This window comes from Chiloscyllium punctatum, chromosome 1 (genome assembly GCF_047496795.1).
Source record: "Chiloscyllium punctatum isolate Juve2018m chromosome 1, sChiPun1.3, whole genome shotgun sequence".
NCBI classification, from domain to species: Eukaryota; Metazoa; Chordata; class Chondrichthyes; order Orectolobiformes; family Hemiscylliidae; genus Chiloscyllium; species Chiloscyllium punctatum.
The window spans coordinates 14,923,519-14,949,254 of record NC_092739.1 but is presented as its reverse complement, the minus strand read 5'-3'; the positions used below and the strand labels follow the sequence as shown (position 1 = coordinate 14,949,254).

Here is a 25,736-nt window from a genome sequence, read left to right as displayed (position 1 = left end):
TTATTAATACTTTTGAGGAAAACTCAACTCTGACTAGTACACACTAAGCAGGAATATATAATCATTTAGTGGCACTGGATAAGCTATGTAAAATCTGGTTAATATTCAAGCAAGCACTGTGAAACTGAATTCAATGAAGCACAAAACATTTTCCTAATCGTGACCATACTACCACTATTGATTATTGTAAAAGTCTATGTGGTTCACGGTTGCCCCAAAGGGAGAGAAATATGCCTTTGTAATTGCAAGACTCTCCACAATGTAGTTGACTCTTGACTGCTTGATGGATATTAAATGCTGGCCGGGCCAGCAAATCTCATGAGAAAACTCATTAAAAAAAAAATCTGATTTACCAAGCAGCAGCATTTCTGTTCCATACTGTATTGACTGATCTCAGCACAAGAAGTGTTTGCAGCATTGCATTTGGTCACGTATCATTATTTAACCAGTCTCGTCTGGTTGAGCATGTGTAATCACAGGAGTATTAGACAGTGCTGCACCTATCCTCACTGGAACCCAATGCATTGGATGGAAGCTTCCACTCTTAGAGTACAAATTTAACATGGAAGTGAGCATCATCTCTGCTCAGGGATGGTTAGAGTTTTGTCACACAATTATACAATTACCAACCCAATACGCGTGAACAAGAAGCATGGCTGATCTTGCAGAATTTGACACACTGATCTATTCTCCCATTTATGTGAACTGTCTATATTTTATCCAAACAGCCAGCATTTTGAGCACAGTTTCGATGTTTGAGGTGACATCTACTACTACTCTCAGTCTGCTCCCCAACTGTCAGGTTCTGTTCCTGTTTGTTTCTTCATTGGAACAAAGGTTTTTTTTTCAATAAACAAAAATCTTTTAACATTCTGAGACAGCACCTTCTGTTCACTGAATCCAATTGCTGCAAATTCAGGAGCTCGGTGATGGGAGCAGCATTGAGGAGGAGAAAACAGCTGGAGTGATGGTCTGAGGCATTCGAAGGACAGTGAACAAGGAAGGTGATAGTATCAGCATGAATGTGCAGCAATGGTTCTTAGAAAAATGTCATGCAAGTTGTAAAATAATCAGATAGATGTATCTTTTTAATGTGATATTTGGTGCTGAAACAAAGACTGAAATGGTGACGAAGAAAGACTATGCCTTCTCATCACAATTACACAGAAGCCCTGATTAGAAGAGCAACATGTGAAACTGGCATTTTCATCCAGGGAGAAGGAGAGGATCAAATATGCTTCTTGGCTGTGGTTTGTGAATTCAGTAATCTAGTTACTCTAGTTTCTGAAATTTAACTTTATAAATTCAGCCAAAAAATCTCTGGAGGTGGAGCTTCTTTTTGATAGGGATAGGCCAGGTATCCCAAGGGATTTATAGAATCCCTACAGTGGCGGGGGGGGGGGAACAGCACTTCGGCCCAACAAGTCCACACCGACCCTCTGAAGAGTAATCCACCCAGACCCATTCTCCTATGTTCGGCCCTGACTAATGCACCTAACCTACACATCCCTGAACTTTATGGGCAATTTAGCATGGCCAGTACACCTAACCTGCACATCTTTGGATTGTGTGAGGAAACCCATACAGATAGAGGGAGATTGAACAAACTCCACAAACCCAAGGCTGGAATTGAACCCAGGTCCTTGGCGCTGGAAGGTAATAGTGCGAACCACTGAGCCACCAAGCCATCATGCTAGCCCTAAGAATAAGTATGTCCAATGACAACAGAATTGCGTCAGTCAAGGTGTCAAGTTATTCATGGCCTTTAATGTTTTCAAACAAAAGTACAGCTGAAAATAATTAATAGTTGCAAATTCAATGGATCCCTCTTGAAATAAGCCTGAATACTAACCTGATCTATTCTGTGGAAGTGAGGGCGAGATAGCATTTTTGTTGTTTTGTTATGATAACTGGGATGAAATTATCCTCACCAATATTTCTGTTAATCAAAAAACGAATGATCTGGTTATTATCAGATTGCTGTGTGCCGATTGGCTGTATCTTTAGAACATAAGGGGGAGGGTGTGCAGCCAGAAGTCGTGGTGCACGTTGGCACCAACGACATAGGTAGGAAGAGGGGTGGGGAGGTCATTCAGGAGCTCAGGGAGTTAGGCTGGAAGCTAAAAGCTAGGACGGACAGAGTCGTCATCTCTGGGTTGTTGCCGGTGCCACGTGGCAGTGAGGCAAGGAATAGGGAGAGAGTGCAGTTGAACACATGGCTGCAAGGATGGTGTAGGAGGGAGGGCTTCAGGTATTTGGACAATTGGACTGCATTCTGGGGAAGGTGGGACCTGTACAAGCAGGACAGGTTGCACCTGAACCAGAAGGGCACCAATATCCTGGGAGGTAGGTTTGCTAGCACTCTTCGGAGGGGTTTAAACTAATTTGGCAGGGGGATGGGATCCAGACTTGTAGTCCAGCAAGTAGGCTAGCTGTTTGTCAGGATGTCCAACAATGTAGGGAGGCTGTGGAGAAGGTAGCACTGATAGGGAATACTTGCGGACACAGAGATGGGCTCAAGTGTGTATACTTCAACGCAAGGAGTATCAGAAATAAGGTGGGTGAACTTAAGGCGTGGATCGGTACTTGGGACTACGATGTTGTGGCCATCACGGAAACATGGATAGATGAGGGACAGGAATGGTTGTTGAAGGTTCCTGGTTATAGATGTTTCAGTAAGGTTAGGGAGGGTGGTAAAAAAGGAGGGGGGGTGGCATTGCTAATTAGAAATGGTATAACGGCCGCAGAAAGGCAGTTCGAGGGGGATCTGCCTTTGGAGGTAGTATGGGCTGAAGTCAGAAATAGGAAAGGAGCAGTCACCTTGTTGGGTGTTTACTATGGGCCCCCCAATAGCAGCAGAGACGTGGAGAAACAGATTGGGAAACAGATTTTGGAAAGGTGCAGAAGCCACAGGGTAGTAGTCATGGGCGATTTCAACTTCCCAAATATTGATTGGAAGCTCTTTAGATCAAGTAGATTGGACAGGGCGGTGTTTGTGCAGTGTGTCCAGGAAGCTTTTCTAACTCAGTATGTAGATTGTCTGACCAGAGGGGAGGCCATATTGGATTTGGTACTTGGTAACGAACCGGGACAAGTGATGGGCTTGTTAGTGGGTGAGCATTTTGGTGATGGTGACCACAGTTCTGTGACTTTCACCTTGGTTATGGAGAGAGATAGGTGCGTGCAGCAGGGTAGGTTTTACAATTGGGGGAAGGGTAAATACGATGCTGTAAGACAGGATCTGAGGAGCATAAATTGGGAGCATAGGCTGTCAGGGAAGGATGTTGTGGAAATGTGGAACTTTTTCAAGGAACAGATATGACGTGTCCTTGATATGTATGTACCTGTCAGGCAGGAAAGAGATGGTCATGTGAGGGAACCTTGGTTGATGAGGGAGGTTGAATGTTTAGTAAAGAGGAAGAAGGAGGCTTTACATAAGGTTGAGGAAACAAGGTTCAGACAGAGCGTTGGAGGGATACAGGATAGCCAGAAGGGAGCTAAAGAAAGGGATTAGGAGAGCTAAGAGAGGGCATGAAAAATCTTTGGCGGGTAGGACCAAGGATAACCCCAAGGCCTTTTATGCGTATGTGAGAAACATGAGAATGATGAGAATGAAGGTAGGTCCGATCAAGGACAGTAGTGGGAGACTGTGTATTGAGTCGGAAGAGATAGGAGAGGTCTTGAATGAGTACTTTACTTCAGTATTTACAAATGAGAGGGACCGTATTGTTGAAGAGGAGAGTGTGAAATGGACTGGTAAGCTGGAGGAGATACTTGTTAGGAAGGAAGATGTGTTGGGCATTTTGAAAAACTTGAGGATAGACAAGTCCCCCGGGCCTGACGGGATATATCCTAGGATTATGTGGGAAGCAAGAGAGGAAATTGCAGAGCTGTTGGCAATGATCTTTTCGTCTTCATTGTCAACGGGGGTGGTACCAGGGGACTGGAGAGTGGCGAATGTTGTGCCCCTGTTCAAAAAAGGGAATAGGGATAACCCCGGGAATTACAGGCCAGTTAATCTTACTTCGGTGGTAGGCAAAGTAATGGAAAGGGTACTGAAGGATAGGATTTATGAGTATTTGGAAAGACACTGCTTGATTAGGGACCGCCAGCACGGATTTGTGAAGGGTAGGTCTTACCTTACAAGTCGTATTGAATTCTTTGAGGAGGTGACCAAGCATGTGGATGAGGGTAGAGCAGTGGATGTAGTATACATGGATTTTAGTAAGGCATTTGATAAGGTTCCCCATGGTAGGCTCATGCAGAAAGTCAGGAGGCATAGGATAGAGGAAAATTTGGCCAGTTGGATAGAAAACTGGCTAACCGGTCGAAGTCAGAGAGTGGTGGTAGATGGTAAATATTCAACCTGGAGCCCAGTTACAAGTGGAGTTCTGCAGGGATCAGTTCTGGGTCCTCTGCTGTTTGTAATTTTTATTAATGTCTTGGAAGAGGGAGTCGAAGGGTGGGTCAGTAAATTTGCAGATGATACGAAGATTGGTGGAGTTGTGGATACTGAGGAGGGCTGTTGTCAGCTGCAAAGGGACTTAGATATGATGCAGAGCTGGGCTGAGGAGTGGCAGATGGAGTTAACCCTGTCAAGTGTGAGGTTGTCCATTTTGGAAGGATAAATAAGAATACAGAATACAGGGTTAACGGTTGGGTTCTTAGTAAGCTGGAGGAGCAGAGGGATCTTGGGGTCTATGTTCATAGATCTTTGAAAGTTGCCACTCAGGTTGATAGAGCTTGTAAGAAGGCCTATGGTGTATTAGCGTTCATTAGCAAAGAGATTGAATTCAAGAGTCGTGAAGTGATGTTGCAGCTCTACAGGACCTTGGTAAGGCCACATTTGGAGTACTGTGTGCAGTTCTGGTTGCCTCATTTTAGGAAAGATGTGAAAGCCCTGGAGAGGGGGCAGAGGAGATTTACCAGGATGTTGCCTGGAATGGAGAACAGGTCGTACGAGGATAGGTTGAGAGTGCTAGGCCTTTTCTCATTGGAACGGCGAAGGATGAGGGGTGACTTGATAGAGGTTTATAAGATGATCAGAGGAATAGATAGAGTAGACAGTCAGAAACTTTCTCCCCGGGTACAACAGAGTGTTCCAAGGGGACATAAATTTCAGGTGAAGGGTGGAAGGTATAGGGGGGATGTCAGGGGTAGGTTCTTTACCCAGAGAGTGGTGGGGGCATGGAATGCGCTGCCTGTGGGAGTGGCAGAGTCAGAATCATTGGTGACCTTTAAGCGGTAATTGGATAGGCACATGGATGGGTGCTTAAGCTAGGACAAATGTTCGGCACAACATCGTGGGCCGAAGGGCCTGTTCTGTGCTGTATTGTTCTATGTTCTATGTTCTAACATAAGTAATTGGAACAGGAGTCAGCAATTTAGTCTCTCAAGTCTGTTCTGCCATTTGATACAATCCTGGCTGATCTCACCTTGGCCACAACTCCACTTTCTTGTTCTTATAATAACCCTTCCATGTATTCCTTTATGAAAAATCTGTCTATGTCCACCCTAAATTTACTCACTATGCCAGCATCCATCACATTCCACAAATTCATGACCCCTTCAGAGAAGTAATTTCTCATCTGTTTTAAATTTGCTGCTCCTCATCCTAAAACTGACTTTTCGTTTCCACAAAATCCTCCCACATGAGGAAACGACCTTTCTTTGTCTACTTTGTCGATCTCTTTCACATCTTGTATCTCTTAATTAGATCTTGTCTCCGTCTTCTAGATTTCAGAGTATAGACCTAAATTACTCAATCTTGACAAAAGATAAACATTCATTGAACCTGCTCTGAGCTGCTTCCAATTCAACTACCTTCTTCCTTTAGTAAGGGGACCAAAATGAGAAATTGGATGCAATACTCCGGTTTTCCCACATTTCAACAATAAATTTAGTTGAAAAGCACTTGATAGGTTGTGAAATGCTTTGGTACATCTGGCTCTTGGGAGAAGTGCTATGTTAAAAATGCAAACTTTGTCTTTTTCAAATTCCTAGCAAACTGGGTCTCCCAAACTTCTGGCATGATTTTGACATCTAGTGGAAGCCTTGGATGTTCCATGACTTTGTCAGGGTTTCTGCCAACCATCCACTGTAGCTGCCGTCACTTGTCATCATCATTCCACAAAGGTCTGTTTATCATGTATAATTTTATACTTAGAGCAGTTTTTGCATTTTTTGGAGAAGTTCATTGGCTTTTGCTGTCTTTCCTGATCAGAGGTCTGAATTTTTGAGATAATTGTCGTGGATTTCAAATTGCTCTTGCTTGGTGCTTGGGAAGGAAACATGTTGAGCACAGAGTGTTTTTGAAGATTAAAAGGAATGGTCATAACTCTGTAAGGCCTATGCAAGGGTAGCTTTTAACATTGCTAAACAGCAAACCTGTACAACATATTTGCTTCTTGGTGGTCATAGACTCAGAGTGTCATAGAGATGTACAGTACAGAAACAGACCCTTTGGTCCAACCTGTCCATGCCGACGAGATGTCCCAACTCAATCTAGTGCCACCTGCCAGCACCCGGCCCATATCCCTTCAAACCCTTCCTATTCCTATACCCATCCAAATGCCTCTTAAATGTTGCAATTGTACCAGCCTCCACCACATCCTCTGGCAGCTCATACACATACCACCGTCTGTATGAAAAGTTGCCCCTTAGGTCTCTTTTATATCTTTCCCCTCTCATTCTATAACTATGCCCTCTAGTTCATGACTCCCCGACCCCAGGGAAGAGACTTTGTGTATTTATCCTATCCATGCCTGTCATGATTTAATAAACCTCTATAAGGTCACCCCTCAGCCTCCGATGCTCCAGGGAAAACAGCCCCAGCCTGTTCAACCTCTCCCTATAACTCAAATACTCCAACCCTGGCAACATCCTTGTAAATCTTTTCTGAACCCTTTCAAGGTTTACAAAATCTTTCCGATAGGAAGGAGACCAGAATTGCATGCAATATTCCAACAGTGGCCTAACCAATGTCCTGTACAGCCGCAGCCTGACCTCCCAACTCCTGAACTCAATACTCTGACCAATAACCAACACAAGGGAAGATTATGACTATTTTAAATAAAATAAACAAGGAAAACCTGTTCCATTAATTGATGCTACAATAAATAGAAGACACTTGTCTAAAGATTTTGCATGAGATGTGGCAGAATGCGAGGATGAGCTTGCTTCACAGCAAGTGGTAATGACCTTAGTCTACAAAGATTATGAAAGCAAAGACCATTAATGATTGTGAAACCAAATTGGTGGATGCATGACCATAATTACTTTGCCAATCTACAGACTCCATGTCTGGGAATAGGACTGACTAGATTTATGCATAGAAGACCAGCATTGACAGAAGGGGCTGAAATGTCTTCTTCTGTACTGTAAATACCTCTTTGACTCTGTGACCAGAGAATGTGAGGCATTAGATTAGATTCCCTACAGTGTGGAAACAGGCCCTTCGGCCCAACAAGCCCACACCGACCCTCCGAAGAGTAACCCACCCAGATCCATTTCCCTCTGACTAATGCACCTAACACTACGGGCAACTTAGCATGGCCAATTCACCTAACCTGCACATCTTTGGACTGTGGGAGGAAACTGGAGCACCCGGAGGAAACCCACGCAGACACGGGAAGAATGTGCAAACTCTACACACACAGTTGCCCAAGGCGGGAATTGAACCCAGGCGCTTTGAGGCAGCAGTGCTAAACACTGAGCCACCGTGCCGCCCCAAATGTAAATCCCAACCTCCATACAGACAATCACCCAAGGCCAGAATCGAACCCAGGTCCCTGGGTGCTGTAAGGCAGCAGTACTAACCACTGAGCTACTGTGCCACCCCTTAATCATTAGCATGATCTGACAGTTCAATCTCCACTTCCTCTTCAACAATGACCATTTGAAATAATATTTATTCTTGGAATGCAATTTATTTTGTCATTCATGTGACATGGGCATTGTCGGTTGGTCAGCATGGTGACCTTTTAAAGATGGTGGTGACATGCCTTTGAACTACTGCAGCCCATCAGCTGTAGGTAGGCCCACAACGTTATTATGAAGGGAATTCAAAGATTTTGACTGAGCAACAGTGAAAGAATGTCAATATATTTCCAAATCAGGATGGTGAGCGGCTGGGGGCTGGGGTTCTTGCAGGTAGTGGTATTCTTATGTATCTGCTGCCCTTGTCGTTCTAGGTGGAAGTCGTCATGTGTTTGGAAGGTGCTTTCTAAGGATCTTGGAACTTCTTCAGTGCATCTTGTCGATAGTAGCTGCAATGTGTACTGAGTACTGGTGTCAGAGAGAGTGGATGCTTCTGGATGTGATGCCAATCAAGCGGGCTGCTTAGTCCTGGATGGTGTCAAGCTTCTGGTATATTGCAGTTGCACACATCCAAGCTAGTGGGGAACATTCCAATGCATTCCTGACTTATGCCTTTGAGATAGAGGAGCGACTTTGGAAATCAGGAGATGGACTACTTGTTGCAGTACTCCTAGCCTCTGACCTTTTTCTTATAGCCATTGTATTATAGAGTCAGAGAGTTCAGGAAACAGACCAACTCGTCCATGCCAACCAGATTTCCTAAGTAACTCTAGTCATATTTGCTAACATTTGGTCCATATCCCTCTAAAACCTTTCTATTCATATATCCATCTAGATGCCTTTTTAAATGTTGCAATTATACCAGCCTCTGGTGGCTTATTCCATACACACACCACCCTCTGCATGAAGGAGTTGCCCCTTAGGTCCCTTTTTGTATCATTCCCCTCTCACCTTAAACCTATGCCCTTTAGTTTGGACTCCCTCAACTTGGGGAAAAGATCTTGTCAATTTATCGTATTCATGCCCCTCATGATTTTACAGACTACTATAAGATCACCCCTCAGCCTCTGATGCTCAAGGGAAAACAGTCCCAGCCCATTCAACTTCTCCCTGTAGCTCAAACCCTCCAACCTTAGCAACATCCTTGTAAGTCTTTTCTGAACCCCTTTCAAGTTTTGCAACATTCTTCCTATAGCAGGGAAATCAGAATTGCATGCAGTGTTCCAAAAGTGGCCTAACCAATGTCCTATCCAGCCACAACATATCCTCCCAACTCCTATACTCAATGCATTGACCAATAAAGGCAAGCATACCAATGTCTTCTTCACTATCCTGTCTACCAGAGACTTCACTTTTAAGGAACCGTGAATCTGCACTCCAAGGTCTCGTTGTGCAGCAACGTTCCCCAGCACCTTGCCACATGATGAGTTTAGTTGAGTTTCTGGTCAATGAGAAATACCAGGATATTGATTAGTGGGGAATGCAGTGGTAGCCATTAAATGTCAAAGAGTGGTGATTTGACTAGAATGGCTAAAGTGTGGAAACAGGCCATTCAGCCCAACAAGTCCATTCCAATCTTCTGAACAGCATTCCACCCAGACCCATCCCCCTACCCTATCTCTGTAACTCTCATTTCCCATGGCTAATGAACCCAACCTATACATCCCTGAACACTATGGTCAGTTTAGCATGGCCAATCCACATAACTTGCACTTCTTTCAACTAAGGGAGGTAACTGGAGCACCTGGTAGAAACCCACACAGACACAGGGAGAACAGGCAAACTCCACACAGACAGTTCACCCAAGGGCCCGGGTCCCTGGCGCTGTGAGGCAGCCGCACTAACCACGGAATCACTGCACTGCACAATTCATTGTTGTGTAAACATTATTGTACAAATAGTTAGATGTAACGTCTTTTTTATGTAGCATGTGCAGACTTTGGAATAACTAGGCGTGGTTTATATTGTTCCCAAAGTCATGCCACTCAACTATTGGCAGTAACACTCATTATAACTTTGACTGTTGACTCGGTTTGAACTTAAATGTGATCACTCTTGATTTTTATAGTTGCAAGAGATAAGATAGCTTTATAAACCAAGAAGGTGTAGCAATTTTAACTACTTTTACCAGTGCAGTACAAACCTTCCCAGTATTGAGAGTTATGAAATATTCTCTTCTGTTATCAAATATCAATTCCATTTGCTTTTATATGTGTTCAAAGGATAGAGCCATCAGAATAGCTTTTATATACATGATGAGTCAACAGCACAGCCAGTCAGGCAGCATCCGAGAAGCAGGAGAATCGACGTTTCGGGAAAAAGCCCTTCATCAGGAATGTGATACATAATGATATACATCATGTCATCCTCATTTAAATAATGTTAATGACCACTACTTGACTGAATTTGCAGCCAAGTGTCACGAGTGACATTTAAAGACTTTCATAGGGTGCACAAAGTACCTGGACCATCAAGATGACCCAACTGCAATGCCGCAGGAATCACTTAGACAGTGAAATTTCGATACAACAATACACTGAAGAGCAAAAAATATCCAGTTATTTAAAAAAAAAACAGAATAATTGTGCTTTTTAAACATTGGCAACCAATACAAGTGTTTAAACATTGATTCATCCTGGTACATTTGTGACTCCTGAATTATATTAACCTGTCCACCATTTGAAAATGTTGAAGTGATGTCTCAAAGCTGCTTCCTACTGGGTATAAATAGTACAGTAATGGTGGAGTTAGTTACATAAGTATGAGATAGGATTATGAAGGTGTACAAGTGTACTGTACCTTTAAGAGAGTGAAGTACTTGGCAAGCATACTGAGTGCCGGTGACTTTACAATGTAACATTTAGTTCAGAACAGATAGCACTGGCTGAGTTGCTATGAGACAAAAACAAATTCAAATTTGGCCGATCAGTTTAAATTGTACCCCAAAAATACCAAATTCCAGTCAAGTTTGAATTGAGTATATTGACAGTCTTAAAAGCCAATGACACAATCTGATACTTTGAGGTGTTTAAGATTGGGGAAAATTAAACAGTTGAGAGAAGAACTGCCAGGCAACCAGCCTGTAAAGACTGACTGAAAAATAGCTCTTTTAAAGGTACCTTTATCAATCAGTAACCTGGGAAACAGAATACCCAAGAGGAAAAGAAAACAGGAATACAGAGAAGAACTGAAAGCTGCCCGGTTTTGAGCAAAGAAGTTTTGTTTTGTAAATTGTAATTGGGGGTTTTATAGGACAAGCATGACAGAAGGGGAAGGTAAAAGAGGAAGGAGTTGTAAATAGTTGTTAATTAATTATTCTCTGTTATACTTTAAGAAATAAAGTTATTTTCTACTTTAAATAGTTTTTGGCCTCGTGAATTTTCACAGATGACTGCACAGGATAAATCTTTTCTGTGTTGCTGGTTTAAATTAAGCAGGAGGGTTTACCCTTTGTCAGAACAAAAGGAAGAGAGAGGCATATTCAGAGAAGCATGGATGGTAGACTAACTAGAATTAAGTGATAGTTTAGTTTATAGTATAGTCTTTTTCAATAATGTGATATGACAGCCTTGTGTATATTTGATTACCATATATAGTAGTGTTTAGAATTATATATTGTATTGTTGTAAATGCACCTGACCTATGTTGACAATCAGACAAAGAAATATCCATTGAAACCAATGTCATTAAACTGTAATAGACCATGGTGAGACCCCCTCAAAACATTTCCAGAAAGTAGCCCAGATGATAACTTTGCTATTTGCTTTAAGCAGGGGTAAAGAGGATATTCCAGGAGGGATCCAGCTGATTCAACCACTCGGTTTCAAACAAAACAGGATACATTCACAAGATTACTGAATGAAACTCAAACAAAAGAGAACAGATTACAGAAAAACATAACCTATCCGAAAACCCAGCAGACTATCCCAACTTAATGATGCTGCTCCAAGTTCCTCAACAATCCCCACAAACATCCCTTGGCACAAAGGGAAAGATCAAACACAGGGTCTTACAAGAGAGAGATGTCGATCTTTCTTGGATCAGCCGTCTCAAGCTGCCTAAACCAAATCAAACCAGAGAAACGTTGAGCTGGGAGAACTGGCCACTCCAGTTTAAAAAAAAAACTTGAAAGCCTTTTGTCTGAGGCAGTATCTGTTAGCATAATATTCTCAAGTGTAAAAACCACATTGATACATAAAAGAATGTTGTTTTGTAACCTTCAGCCATACTTGAACTTCTAGCCATATACATACACAATCACTAAGACCACCTATTTCCTTTACTCGTCATAAATAGACGCCACCTTGCCTCAGATCAGCTGCTGCTGAAATACTCATCCATACCATTAATTCAAGACTTCTCCATTCTAATAGCCCCCTGGTCTGCTTCTGATGTTCTATCCTCCAAAAACTAACTCCATTTACCCATCTCCCTTGGGCATGCATTGCCTCCCAGTCAAGTGATGCCTTGATTATAAAAGTTCTCATCATTTCAAACCCCTCCACATGCTGCTCCTCTCTTTCTCTATAATCTGTAATCTGCTTCTCTCTCATAATTCTAACTCTCGCACTCTCTTGAAAATTAAAACCACTGTAATTATTCCAAAAACAAGCATAGCTTAAAAAAGGAGCAGCTGTTTATTGTGGCTTACAAAATTATGAGGGGCATGGATAGGGTAAATAGACAAAGTCTTTTCCCTGGGGTCGGGGAGTCCAGAACTAGAGGCCATAGGTTTAGGGTGAGAGGGGAAAGATATAAAAGAGACCTAAGGGACAACTTTTTCACGCAGAGGGTGTCACGTGTATGGAATGAGCTGCCAGAGGAAGTGGTGGAGGCTGGTACAATTGTAACATTTAAAAGGCATTTGGATGGGTATATAAATAGGAAGGGTTTGGAGGGATATGGACTGGGTAGATTGGGTTGGGATATCTGGTCAGCATGGACAGGTTGGACCGAAGGGTCTATTTCCATGCTGTACATCTCTATGACTCTATGACTCTATTCTGTTCATATTAATACTCATTCATTTTTTAAAAAATTAACATTTCTGTAAAAAATCTTTTCACCCAATTCACAGTGGCAGCAGTATATCAACTACGGAATGTATTGCAGCAACTTCCCAAAATCCCTTCCACAGCATCTTCCAAGCTTGTGACTTCTAAAATTAAGAACGACGGCAGCAAATGTAGGGAACACCAAAACTTGCATGTTCTCCTGCAAGCCCCACGGTATCCTGACATGGAAATAGCAAGACCATCCCGGTTCCTGTACTCCACCCCACTTGCTGTGCAGGCCAACATGCCACTTGCCTTCTTCGCCAACTGCTTACTTTCAATGACTGGCGTACAAGGATATTCTGGTGTCTCCACTTTTCCTAGTCCATCCCCATTCAGCTAATAATCTGCTTTCCTGTTTTTTTTTAATGACCAAATGGATATCTTCACGTTATTTTTCATCTGTCATATATTTTCCCACTCACTTAATTTGCCCAAATCACAGATATCTCTGCACTCTCTGCCCATCCAGCTTTGTCATCTGCAAACTTGGAGATACGATTGCTGGGAAACTAAATGGGATAATTGCCGACGGTGGCCTTAATGGTTTTGTGACCTGATGTGTATTTGTACAGCAAAGCCACTTTTTTGGAAAGCTCTTCTTAGCACCTTCACAGTGGAACAGGTTAGAACTATAGAAAGGAAACAGCACTGGATTAGGCCATTCGATCCATCTTGTCCATGCCAACCCAAAGACCGCCAGATGCCCTTTCTAATCCCATCTTCCTAAAGGATTCCGATACCCCTGGAACTTGCAGCACTTTAAGATGTAGATCCAGATACCTTTTGGAAGAGTTATGGGTATCTGCCTTCACTACCAACTCTGGGAATGAATTCCAGATTCCAACCAACCTCTGTATTTAACAAAAAAGCTTTCCCTCGCATTCCTTCTAATCCTTCTGCTACTTAGCTTGTATCTACGACCCTTAGTTTTTGAACTCTCTGCCAAGGGAAAAAGGTTCTTCCTGAATCCTTTATCTCTACCTCTCTCAATTTTGTATACCTCAATCATGTCGCCCTTCAGCCTTCCCTGTCCAAAGAAAATGACCCCAGCCTCTTCAATCTCCATTGCTAAAATTTTCCAGCCCTGGCAACATGCCAGTAAACCTTCTCTGCACTCTCTCCAAAACAATTATTTCCTTCCTATAATATGGTGACCAGGACTGCACACAATATTCCTGCTGTGGCCTTGCCAGTATTACTTACTTTCATTATTATATCCTTACTTTTGTGTTCTGCCAATGAAGAAGAGCCTTCTTTGTAAGTGGTAATTTGGAATTGAAGTTGTGACAAAGAATTTTACTAGTCTCAAAGCATTAACTCTATTTCTGTCTCTGTAAATGCTGGCAGACCTACAGAGTTTCTCCAGCACTTTTTGTTTTTATTTCAGATTTTCAGCATCTGCAGTATTTTGCTTTTACTGCAATTTGAATGGTAGCTTCCTTATTACTGGTTAATGACCTGGGCTATTTAAATTGCCAACTTACAGTTTTTGGCAAATAGTTAGGGTTGAAATTTCCTCCTCTATTTCTTTACTGCTAAAATGATCTCCACTTAAGAGTTTAAATGCAGGTTAACATTTAAAGGATTGCAACAGAGCCATTTGTGGACTTCCTGTGTTAGCTATTTTTATTTCAGATTTCAAGCATTTGTAGATCTCTTCTTTTTCAGTACCACCAAGTATATTGACCTTCACAATAGTTGTCAGAAAACAAATATTAAAACATTGATTCAAAAAGTAGAATTATATATTCAGAAATGTACTTGACGAAATTACATTTTGACACTCCTTGATAGTTAAGTAAGTGTAACATGTGAAAACAGGTGAAGATAGGGTGTATTTACATTGCACCGATTCAAATGATTATATCTAGTTCTCTCATAATCACAAGGCCTATGTGATTACTGATGCAGCTCTCTAATGAAAATTAAACTCCTTTAGAACAGAAGACTATTACTCTGGTAAAACAGATTTTCCAAGCTGTCGTGTCCTATTAATGGATCACAGCAAAGAAAGAATATCACGGACTAACTTAAATCTATTGCAGATTGAATATAATTAGCTCCTCAGGCACCATTACTATGTGAGGAAAGACCTGCATTTATTTAGCATTCTTCATGATCACAGGTTGTCTCAAAGCACATTTTCAGCCAATAAAGTACCTTTTAAGGTGTAATGACTGCTGTAATGAAGGAAATATGGTAATTTGAAAATTTCCACAAGGTAAAATAGTAATGACCAGAATTTCTTTTTGGTGGTGTATAAGAAATAGCTGTTGGTAAGAACACTGGAAGAATCCCTTAGATCTTCTAAATGGTGCTCAGGAATCTTTTGCTCACACCTCTGAATGGCACATGAACTCTATTTGTTGCTCCAATATATAAAATAGGACAATGGATTTACGTATTGTGCCAAGCAGAACACAGAACAGTACAGCACAGGAACAGACCCTTTGGGCTTGCCATGACTGTGCTACCTTGATGCCATTCTGAACTAAACCCATCTGCCTGCATGTGGCCCAGATCCCTTTTATTCCCTACCTGTTCATGTAAGTGCCTCTGAAAAGTTGCTATCATATCTGTGGCTATCGCCTCCCTTGGCAGCATGGTCCAGGCACCTACCACCGGCTGTGCTTATAAAAAAAATTACTTACCTCTCCCATGTCTTTTAAAATGTAACCACTCTCATCTTAAACCTATGCCCCCCTGGTATTTGACAGTTCCATCCTGGAGAAAAGTATTCTGACAGTCCAGGCAACATCCCAGTCAATCTCTTTCGCACACTCTCCAAAACCTCAACATCCTTTTTGATAGCGTGGCACACAACACTCCAAATGTGGCCTAACATAGTTTTTTGTTACACAGTTGTAATGTGAAATGCCAACTTTAATACTCAATGCCTCAGCCAATGAAGGCAAGCATGCCACACCCCTTCTTTACCACCCGATTCACTTGTGTTGCCACTTTTGGGAGCTAAGGAGTTGCACCCTAAGACCTTTCTGTACACCAATACCTCATAAAGGTCCTGTGGTTTGCTGGACACTTTCTTCTTACATTTGATTGAGTTTTTTGAAGGAAGTTACAAAGATGATTGATGAAGGCTGAGAGGTAGATGTAATCTATGTAGATTCAGTAGGGGTTTCTCAAAGTTCCTGATTAGCAAGGTTAGATCCTAAGGAATACAGGGAGAACTAGCCATTTGGATACAAACTGGCTTGAAGGTAGAAGACAGAGGGTTGGTGGTGGAGGGTTGCTTTTCAAACTGGAGGCCTGTGACTAGCAGTATATCACAAGGATCAATGTTGGGCCCACTGCTTTTGTCATTTATATAAATGATTTGGATGTAAAAATTGGAGCTATGGTGAATATGTTTGCAGATGACCCTGAAATTGGAGGTGTAGTGGACAGCAATTACCTCAGAGTACAATGGGATCTTGATCAGATGGGCCAATGAGCCAAGAAGTGGCAGATGGAGTTTAATTTAGATAAATGAGGGGCTGAATTTTGGAAAGGCAAATCAGGGCGGGATTTAAGATCCTGGGGAGTGTTGCTGAACAAAGAGACCTTGGAGTACAGGTTCATAGTTCCTTGAAAGTGGAGTCTTGGGTCCACCGGGTGGTGAAGAAGGCTTTCAGAATGCTTGCTTTCATCAGTCAGAGCAGTGAGTACAGGTGTTGGGAGATCTTGTTGCAGCTGTACAAAATGTTGATAAGGTCATATTTGGAATAGTGTGTGCAGCTCTGGTCACCATACTATAGAAAGCACATTACTAGACTGGAAAGAGTACAGAAAAGATTTCCTAGGATGCTACCCAAACTAGAAAATAAGAGTTAAAGAGAGATTGGGACATTTTCTTCCCTGGAGCGTAGGGGACTGGTGGGTGACCTTTATAGAGGTCTATAATAATCATGAGAGGCATAGTTAAGGAGGATAGCCAACAGCTTTTCCCAATGGTAGGAGAGTCTAAAACTAGAGAGAGGGTTTAAGGAGAGAGGGTAGAGATACAAAAGGGTTCACAGAGGCAATTGTTTCACAGAGAGAGTGGTGAGTGTCTAGAATGGGCTGCCCAGATGTAGTGGTAGAGGCAAGTGCAATTTCATCAGTTAAGAAACATTTGTACAGGTACATGGATGGGATAGGATTGGAGGGGTATGGACCAAATGCAGGCAATTGGGATTAGACTAATTGTGAAAACTGGGCGGCATGAACAGATTGGGCCAAAGGGCCTGTTTCCATGCTATAAACCTTTATGACTATTAGTGATAGTGAGCAAGGCTCTGTGTGGAAAAGGTCTTGCCTCTCAAATTTGGCTGAGTTTTTTGAGGAAGTGATGAAGATGAAAATGATGAACTGCACACACTACTCCAAGTATGGCCTTACCAATGTCTTGTACAGTTGCAACAGGATCTCCCAACACCTGTACTCACTGCCCCGACAAATGAAAGCAAGCATTCAGAAAGCCTTCTTCACCACCCTGTCTACCTGTGACTCCACTTTCAGGGAGCTATGAACCTGAACACCTAGATATCCATGTTCTATAAAATTCCCCTGGGCTTACGTTCACTGTGTAAGTCCTGCCCTGGTTTGACGCACCAAAATGTAACACCTCACACTTATCTAAGTTAAACTCCATCTGCTATTCTTCAGCCCAATGGCTCAATTGATCAAGATTTCGCTGCAATCCCAGATAACCTTCACTGTCCACTGTGCCACCAATCTTGGTATCATTTGCAAACTTATTGACCATACTTCCAAACTTCTCATCCAAATCATTTATGTAAATGATGAATAATTGGACCCAGCACCAAACCCTATGGCACATCAGTAGTCACGGGCCTGCAGTTTGAAAAATAACTTTCCACCACCCCCCTCTGTCTTCTACCTTCAAACTCAGACACAGGACGCCAGCTATTAGTCTAACAGGTTTTTTTTAAATCACAAGCTTTCAGAGCTCTGCTCCTTTGCCATTGGACTATAACCTGGTGTCATGTGACTTCTGACACTGCCCACCCCAGTCCAACACCAGCATCTTCACAACATTTCTAACTTCAAGCCAGTTCTTATCCAATTGGCTAGCTCTTCTTGGATAAGTCCAATCTTTTCCAAATGTGAGAAAATCCTGTCTTTAAGAATTTCCCCACCGTGTATGGTTCACTGGCCCATAATTTCCTGGATTACTCCAGTAGCCCTTCTTAAATGAAAAAAACAACATTGGCTATTGTCCAGTCTTCTGGACCTCCCCTGTGGCGAAAGAGGAAAATGGTTCTCATTGCTTGTCTGCTTCCATTAGGAAGGATATAGATCCCTCATGAACAGGAAATAAATGATTCTGATTTAGCAGTGATCACTTGCTTGACTAATGCTGTAAAGATAACTGAATTTTGCAAGTCCACTTCCAGAAGGCATTCGACATGGTTAAGTCATAAGTTATGAGCTCACAGTGTTTAAGGTAGTATATTCATGTAGTTAGAGAATTAGCTTATGGGCAGGAAACAGAGAGTGGGATAAGGAATTTTCAGGTTGCGACCTGTAACCAGTGGCATTCCAGAGGGATCAGTGGTGGGGCCACAATTGTTTACAATATAAATTAAAGACTCAGAGAGAGGGAGTGAATGCACTGGAGACAAATTTGCAGATGACAGGAATATATATAGAAAGGCAGGTTGCAAGAGGCAAACAAAGATTACAGATAAATTTTGATAGGTTAAATATGAGAGCAAAAAATTGGCAGATGGAGTATAATTTGGGATAATGTGAAGTTGTTCATTTTGGGAGGGACAGAATGACTTAAATGGAGAAAAAAACTTCAGAAGTGCTACTTGCGCATGAAACACAGAAAACTCCAACACAGTAACAGCAGATAATCAGGAAAGCTAATGGCATATTGGTCTTTATTTCAATGGGATTGGAGTAGAAGAGTAGGGAAGTCTTACTGAAACTGTACCAGGAACTGGACAACATTTAGAGTACTATGAGCAGTTTTGGTCCCTTATTTAAGGAAAGGTATAATTTCACTGGAGGCAGTTGGGAGAAGGCTGACTAGGATTACCACTGGTATGGAGCGATTTGTCTTATAAGCAAATATTAAACAGGTTCTGTCTCTGCTCACTGGAGCTTAGAAGAATGAGATTTAATCTTCTTGAAACATAAGAAACAAAATGGGCTTAACAGTGTAAATGCTGACGGGATGTTTTGTCTCATGGGAGAGTCTAGGGGATTGTCTCAGAATAAAGGGGTGCCAATTTAAGACTGAGACAAAGAGAAATCTTTTCTCTCAGAGTCATTGGAACTCCTTGCCACAGAGTGAGCAGAGTCCTTGTGTGTATTTAAGGCTGAGATAGATTCTTGATTAGATAGGGAAATCAGGAGTTATGGGGAAAACACAGGAATGTGGATATAAGGAATACCAGATCAGCCATGAGCCTACTGAATGGTGGAGCAGGCTCGAGGGGCCAACCAGCTGACTTTTGGTCCGATTTCTTTTCCAATTACTTTTGGATGGAGATGTGTGGAAGGCTATGTTCTGATTGACAGTACAGGCATTTAATACTTGGACAAATCAGCCTGGGTGCACAGCTGTTTACTTTGGATGGATTTGTTGGACTATGTTGGTGTAAATAGCTCATGAACTGTTAACAGGAGGTCGGCATTCATACCTGTAAAATGCCGGTACCGTCTTTCATGTTAACAGCTATTAATTACATTTGGTTGGGTCTGAAAATCATATGAATGAGACCACATCTGGAGTACTGTGTGCAGTTCTGGTCTCCAAATTTGAGGAAAGACATTCTGGCTATTGAGGGAGTGCAGTGTAGGTTCACGAGGTCAATTCCTGGAATGGCGGGACTACCTTACGCTGAAAGACTGGAGCGACTGGGCTTGTATACCCTTGAGTTTAGAAGACTGAGAGGGGATCTGATTGAGACATATAAGATTATTAAAGGATTGGACACTCTGGAGGCAGGAAACATGTTTTCGCTGGTGGGTGAGTGCCGAACCAGAGGACACAGCTTAAAAATACGGAGTAGACCATTTAGGACAGAGATGAGGAGAAACTTCTTCTCCCAGAGAGTGGTGGCTGTGTGGAATGCTCTGCCCCAGAGGGCAGTGGAGGCCCAGTCTCTGGATTCATTTAAGAAAGAGTTGGATAGAGCTCTCAAGGATAGTGGAATCAAGGGTTATGGAGATAAGGCAGGAACAGGATACTGATTAAGGATGATCAGCCATGATCATATTGAATGGTGGTGCAGGCTTGAAGGGCAGAATGGCCTACTCCTGCACCTATTGTCTATTGTCTATTCTATTGAATGTGTACATGGGATATAAAGACCGTCAGAGAGGCTAATATTCATTCAGAGGGATATTTTCTGCAAAAGAAATATATAATTTTACTACCAAAATGTTCTTAAAGATTTAACAGTAGGTAACGTTGCTACTTCAAATCCAAGGAATTGGAAATTAGGGGAAGGTTTACCTCTCATATTTTAGCATTTGATGGCTGACATCTCTGGCTCATGTCTATTTGGTTCAACCAAATATACATGAGTTGACGAAAGCAATTAGGGCAAGCGATTAGGACCTACCCTCAATGAGGGTAGGTGCAAATTCAATCTGGAATACTAAATTCTATGGTTGTATTCAACAAATGCAGATCATTTGATGTAAATTGAAATGAAGTCATTTCAATCGAATACTAGACGAATTAACTCAGCAAATTTATCAGCAACTTTTGAGAATCTGTTGATTGCATTTTCTGGACTTGGTTACCAATTTTGGAAAATGCAACATTCTTAACTTTTACTAATGAATCAGAACATTAATACAGAGCTTAAAGGAGAACCAAATCAACTTCTGTTTTGCAGTTTGATTAGCAGACTTATTTTCACTAACTGCTCTGGGAGTCCAGTTTCAGACTGCTTATATTGCAATGCTACGTAAAGTGAAATTATTCTGAGTTGAATAGATTAGATTACTTGCAGTGTGGAAACAGGCCCTTCAGCCCAACAAGTCCACACCGACCCACTGAAGCGCAACCCACCCAGACCCATTCCCCTATACCTAACACTACGGGCAATTTAGCATGGCCAATTCACCTGACCTGCACATTTTTTTTTTGGACTGTGGGAGGAAACTGGAGCACTCAAAGGAAACCCACGCAGACACGGGGAGAATGTGCAAACTCCACACAGACTGAGTTGGGAACTGAGCCCACGTCTCTGGTGCTGTGAGACAGCAGTGCTAACCACTGTGCCACCATGCCGCCCACAGTTGGAGCCTGTTTGATCTGTACCACCTGGAAGAAAATGGGGTTGGAATCTGAAAAGGAACCTGTACCCCATCGATTTAAATAAAAAGAACGCAGAATGGACTGCTGCACAGTGTGAGTTCCATCCACCTTGATCTCCTGATTCGTGGTGTACTCCAACATTCTGGGATACAATGGCCACAGACTCAGGAAAATCCTTCTTTTCAGTCTGAATCTGCCACAATATCTTTCGTTGAAATCAAGTTGCCACACAGGAACCCGATTATCATGCCGCACTGATACATAATATAGCACTACCATCCCAATTACTTCTGACTTGAGTGCACTCCAATGCAAAACTTGGCATTTGCACACAATGCTCTTTTTGGTGAGGATTTTGCTTTACCTACTCTTGGAAGAGCTGGGAGGTGGAGGGTTCTCATCACATTTGATGGCATTTCATTCGAAAACTTATTTTTAAGTGACATTTTAGATGCTCTAGTTGAAAGGGGAAGAATGTGGACCTTGGCTGATGACCTTCCACTGATTGCCCGACACAAAGCTTTTTTTTTCTCTCAGTAACATCTTGATGAAATTGCATGCACACTTTATGCAAATATGATTATGGAGATTTATTCGGCACTGTGAAATGGCATTGCATAGTAAAGTTACACATTGCTCAAGGGGGCACAACACATGGAAGCACACTGATTGTCTCTCTGTGGGCAATAAAGTCTGAATAAATCTCAATTTTTTTCAGTCAGCTGATCAGAGATTACACACTGCAGCAAAGTTGCACTGAACTGAGTCATCATAAAAACAAACTTGATTTGGAAATTTAATCGCTCCAGTTGTGGGTACTGATGTCTTCATTTACACATTTGCTCACTGTGGGGTGGCAAGTTGGCTCAGTGGTTAGCACTGCTGCCTCACAACACTAGGGGTCCAGGTTTGATTCCAGCCTCGGGCAACTGTCTGTGTGGAGTTTGCACGTTCTCCCCGTGTCTGTGTGGGTTTCCTCTGGGTGCTCCGGTTTCCTCCCACAGTCCAAAGATGTGCAGGTTGGGTGAATTGGCCACGCTAAATTGCCCATAGCGTTCAGGGGTGTGTAGGTTAGGTGCATTAGTAAGGGTAAATATAGGGGAATAGGTCTGGATGGGTTACTCTACGGTGGGTCAGCGTGGAATCGTTGGGCCGAAGGGCCTGTTTCCACACTGTAGGGATTCTATCTAAAAATTTGTCCTTAGACATCACTTCCATCAGTCTTTTGTGACCAAGAATGGCTTTCACATGCTCCTAGATTCTATTTCTCCCTTTGAAATCTTCTATGTGATTCAGAAATCTAGAATTGTCGTTTAGAAGTGACTTGCTTCAGGCAGCCTTCCATTTATAAAGGCACTGTGTCCTTTAAAAGGAAGCTGCAGCTGAACTAAGATGAAGAATAATCATTTAAGTTATGAGGGAGAAGGAATAACACATCAAGGGGAGGAAACAGGTTCCTGAATGGGCCCGGGTAGCAAAGATTCTCAAGGTCCAGAGCATGACCTGCCAATAATGACTTCATTTGGGTAGTCATGGTAATTGAATTGCACATTGCATCTCTCATCCACTACACCACGCACCTCACACTGCTCGATGCACCACACCCACCCATCACCCACCTGATACTCAGGACTCAACTTTAACATTCCGACACTAACTTTTTCTTGTAAATAGGATATATACAAGGAACAACAATTCATACTTCATACCTGAAAATTTTAAAAATCTCAAGTTGTTGACTGGACCACATCGCAAAAAGTAAACTTGAGAAAATTTCTCACAAGGAAGTCAATTCTTCTCAGTGATTAGAATTGGTTGGAACGTATACTGGAAGTTGTCATTCAAAGCAGTGTGTATGGACTAAAAATCTTGGAACTGCTATCACTTCTCTGCGTTTCCACCACAGATACAATAAAGAGCTCCAGGAATGATCTAGACCCAAGCCAACATTCAGGACCAGGGAGAAAATGGTGGCGTAAGAATAAAGGAACTGGACAGGCCCATGAAATTCCATCGCCTCCGCCTCCGAGCTTACTTTCACAATCAGGACTCCCGCCCACCTTCCGAGGACCCCTTCGCCCACCTCCAACACACTGCATCCACCTGGACACCCCGCGCTGGCCTATCACCTGGCCTCAATCTCTTCATTTCCAACTGCCACCGAGACATTAACCGCCTCAACCTGTCTACCTCCCTCCCCCACTCCAACCTCTCACCCTCACATCGCGCAGCCCTCCAATCCCTCTGCTCCAATCCCAACCTCACCATCAAGCCAGCAGATAAAGGGGCCGCAGTGGTAGTCTGGCACACTGACCTCTACACCGCTGAAGCCAAACGCCAACTCGAGGACACCTCTTCCTACTGCCCCCTCGACCATGACCCCATCCCCCATCACCAAACCATCATCTCCCAGACCATGCAGAACCTCATCACCTCAGGAGATCTCCCACCCACAGCTTCCATCCTCATAGTCCGGGAGCACTGCCTGGTTCTACCTCCTTCCCAAGATCCACAAGCCTGACCACCCTGGCCGACCCATTGTCTCAGCATGCTCCTGCCCCACTGAACTCATCTCTACCTACCTCGACACTGTCCTATCCCCTCCTAGTCCAGGAACTCCCACATATGTTCAAGACACTACCCATGCCCTCCACCTCCTCCAAGACTTCCGTTTCCCCTGCCCCCAACGCCTCATCTTCACCATGGATATCCAATCCCTCTACACCTCCATCCGCCATGACCAGGGCATCCAAGCCCTCTGTTTTTTCCTCTTCAGACGTCCCCAACAGTACCCTTCCACCGACACTCTCATTTGTTTGGCCAAACTGGTCCTCACCCTTAACAATTTATCCTTTGAATCCTCCCACTTCATCCAGACCAAAGGGGTAGCCATGGGCACCCGTATGGGCCCCAGCTATGCCTGTCTCTTTGTTGGCTACGTAGAGCAGTTGATCTTCCGTAATTACACCGGCATCACTCCCCACCTCTTCCTCCGCTACATTGATGACTGCATTGGCGCCACCTCGTGCTCCCGCGATGAGGTTGAGCAAATTATCAACTTCACCAACACATTCCACCCTGACCTTAAATTTACCAGGACCATCTCTGACACCTCCCTCCCCTTCCTGGACCTCTCCATCTCCATTAATGACGACCGACTTGACACTGACATTTTGTACAAACCCACTGACTCCCACAGCTACCTGGATTACACCTCTTCCCACCCTACCTCTTGCAAAAATGCCATCCCGTATTCCCAATTCCTCCGCCTCTGTCGGATCTGCTCCCAGGAGGACCAGTTCCACCACAGAACACACCAGATGGTCTCCTTCTTTAGAGTCTGCAATTTCCCTTCCCACGTGGTTAAAGATGCCCTCCAATGCATCTCACCCACATCCCGCACCTCCGCCCTCAGACCCCACCCCTCCAACCGTAACAAGGACAGAACGCCCCTGGTGCTCACCTTCCACCCTACAAACCTTCGCATCAACCAAATCATCCGCCGACATTTCCGCCACCTCCAAAAAGACCCCACCACCAGGGATATATTTCCCTCCCCACCCCTTTCCGCCTTCCGCAAAGACCGTTCCCTCCGTGACTACCTGGTCAGGTCCACACCCCCCTACGACCCACCCTCCCATTCTGGCACTTTTCCCTGCCACCGCAGGAACTGTAAAACCTGTGCCCACACCTCCTCCCTCACCTCTATCCAAGGCCCTAAAGGAGCCTTCCACATCCATCAAAGTTTCACCTGCACATCCACCAATATCATTTATTGTATCCGTTGCTCCCGATGCGGTCTCCTCTACATTGGGGAGACTGGGCGCCTCCTAGCAGAGCGCTTTAGGGAACATCTCCGAGACACCCGCACCAATCAACCAAACCGCCCCGTGGCCCAACATTTCAACTCCCCCTCCCACTCTGCCAAGGACATGGAGGTCCTGGGCCTCCTTCACCGCCGCTCCCTCACCACCAGACGCCTGGAGGAAGAATGCCTCATCTTCCGCCTCGGAACACTTCAACCCCAGGGCATCAATGTGGACTTCAACAGCTTCCTCATTTCCCCTTCCCCCACCTCATCCTAGTTTCAAACTTCCAGCTCAGTTACTGCCTCCTTGACTTGTCCGACCTGCCTATCTTCTTTTCCACCTATCCACTCCACCCTCTCCTCCTTGACCTATCACCTTCATCTCCTCCCCCACTCACCCATTGTACTCTATGCTACTCTCTCCCCGCCCCCACCCTCCTCTAGCTTATCTCTCCACGCTTCAGGCTCACTGCCTTTATTCCTGATGAAGGGCTTTTGCCCGAAACGTTGATTTCGCTGCTCGTTGGATGCTGCCTGAACTGCTGTGCTCTTCCAGCACCACTAATCCAGTATTTGATTTTCAGCATCTGCAGTCATTGTTTTTACCTTTTTAACATATAACATGATGTTAACCCCCAATGGTGCCATTCCAAAATTAGTTTTTTGCAAGTTTAATTGGAACACTGACAAATATTTAAATATTCCATGTGACCTAAACATCCTTTGATTATATTAAGTACTTATTGTTTTGCGTACATTCTGAGTTTAC

At 43.4% G+C, this 25,736-nt stretch overlaps 1 protein-coding gene across 6 annotated transcripts in view; it reads right to left on the bottom strand.

Moving 5' to 3' along the window:
* The window catches only part of LOC140478000 (E3 ubiquitin-protein ligase MARCHF1-like), a 554,637-nt gene that overhangs the window by 316,922 nt on the left and 211,979 nt on the right, over positions 1–25,736 (bottom strand). The gene's annotated exons all lie outside the window — the stretch shown is intronic.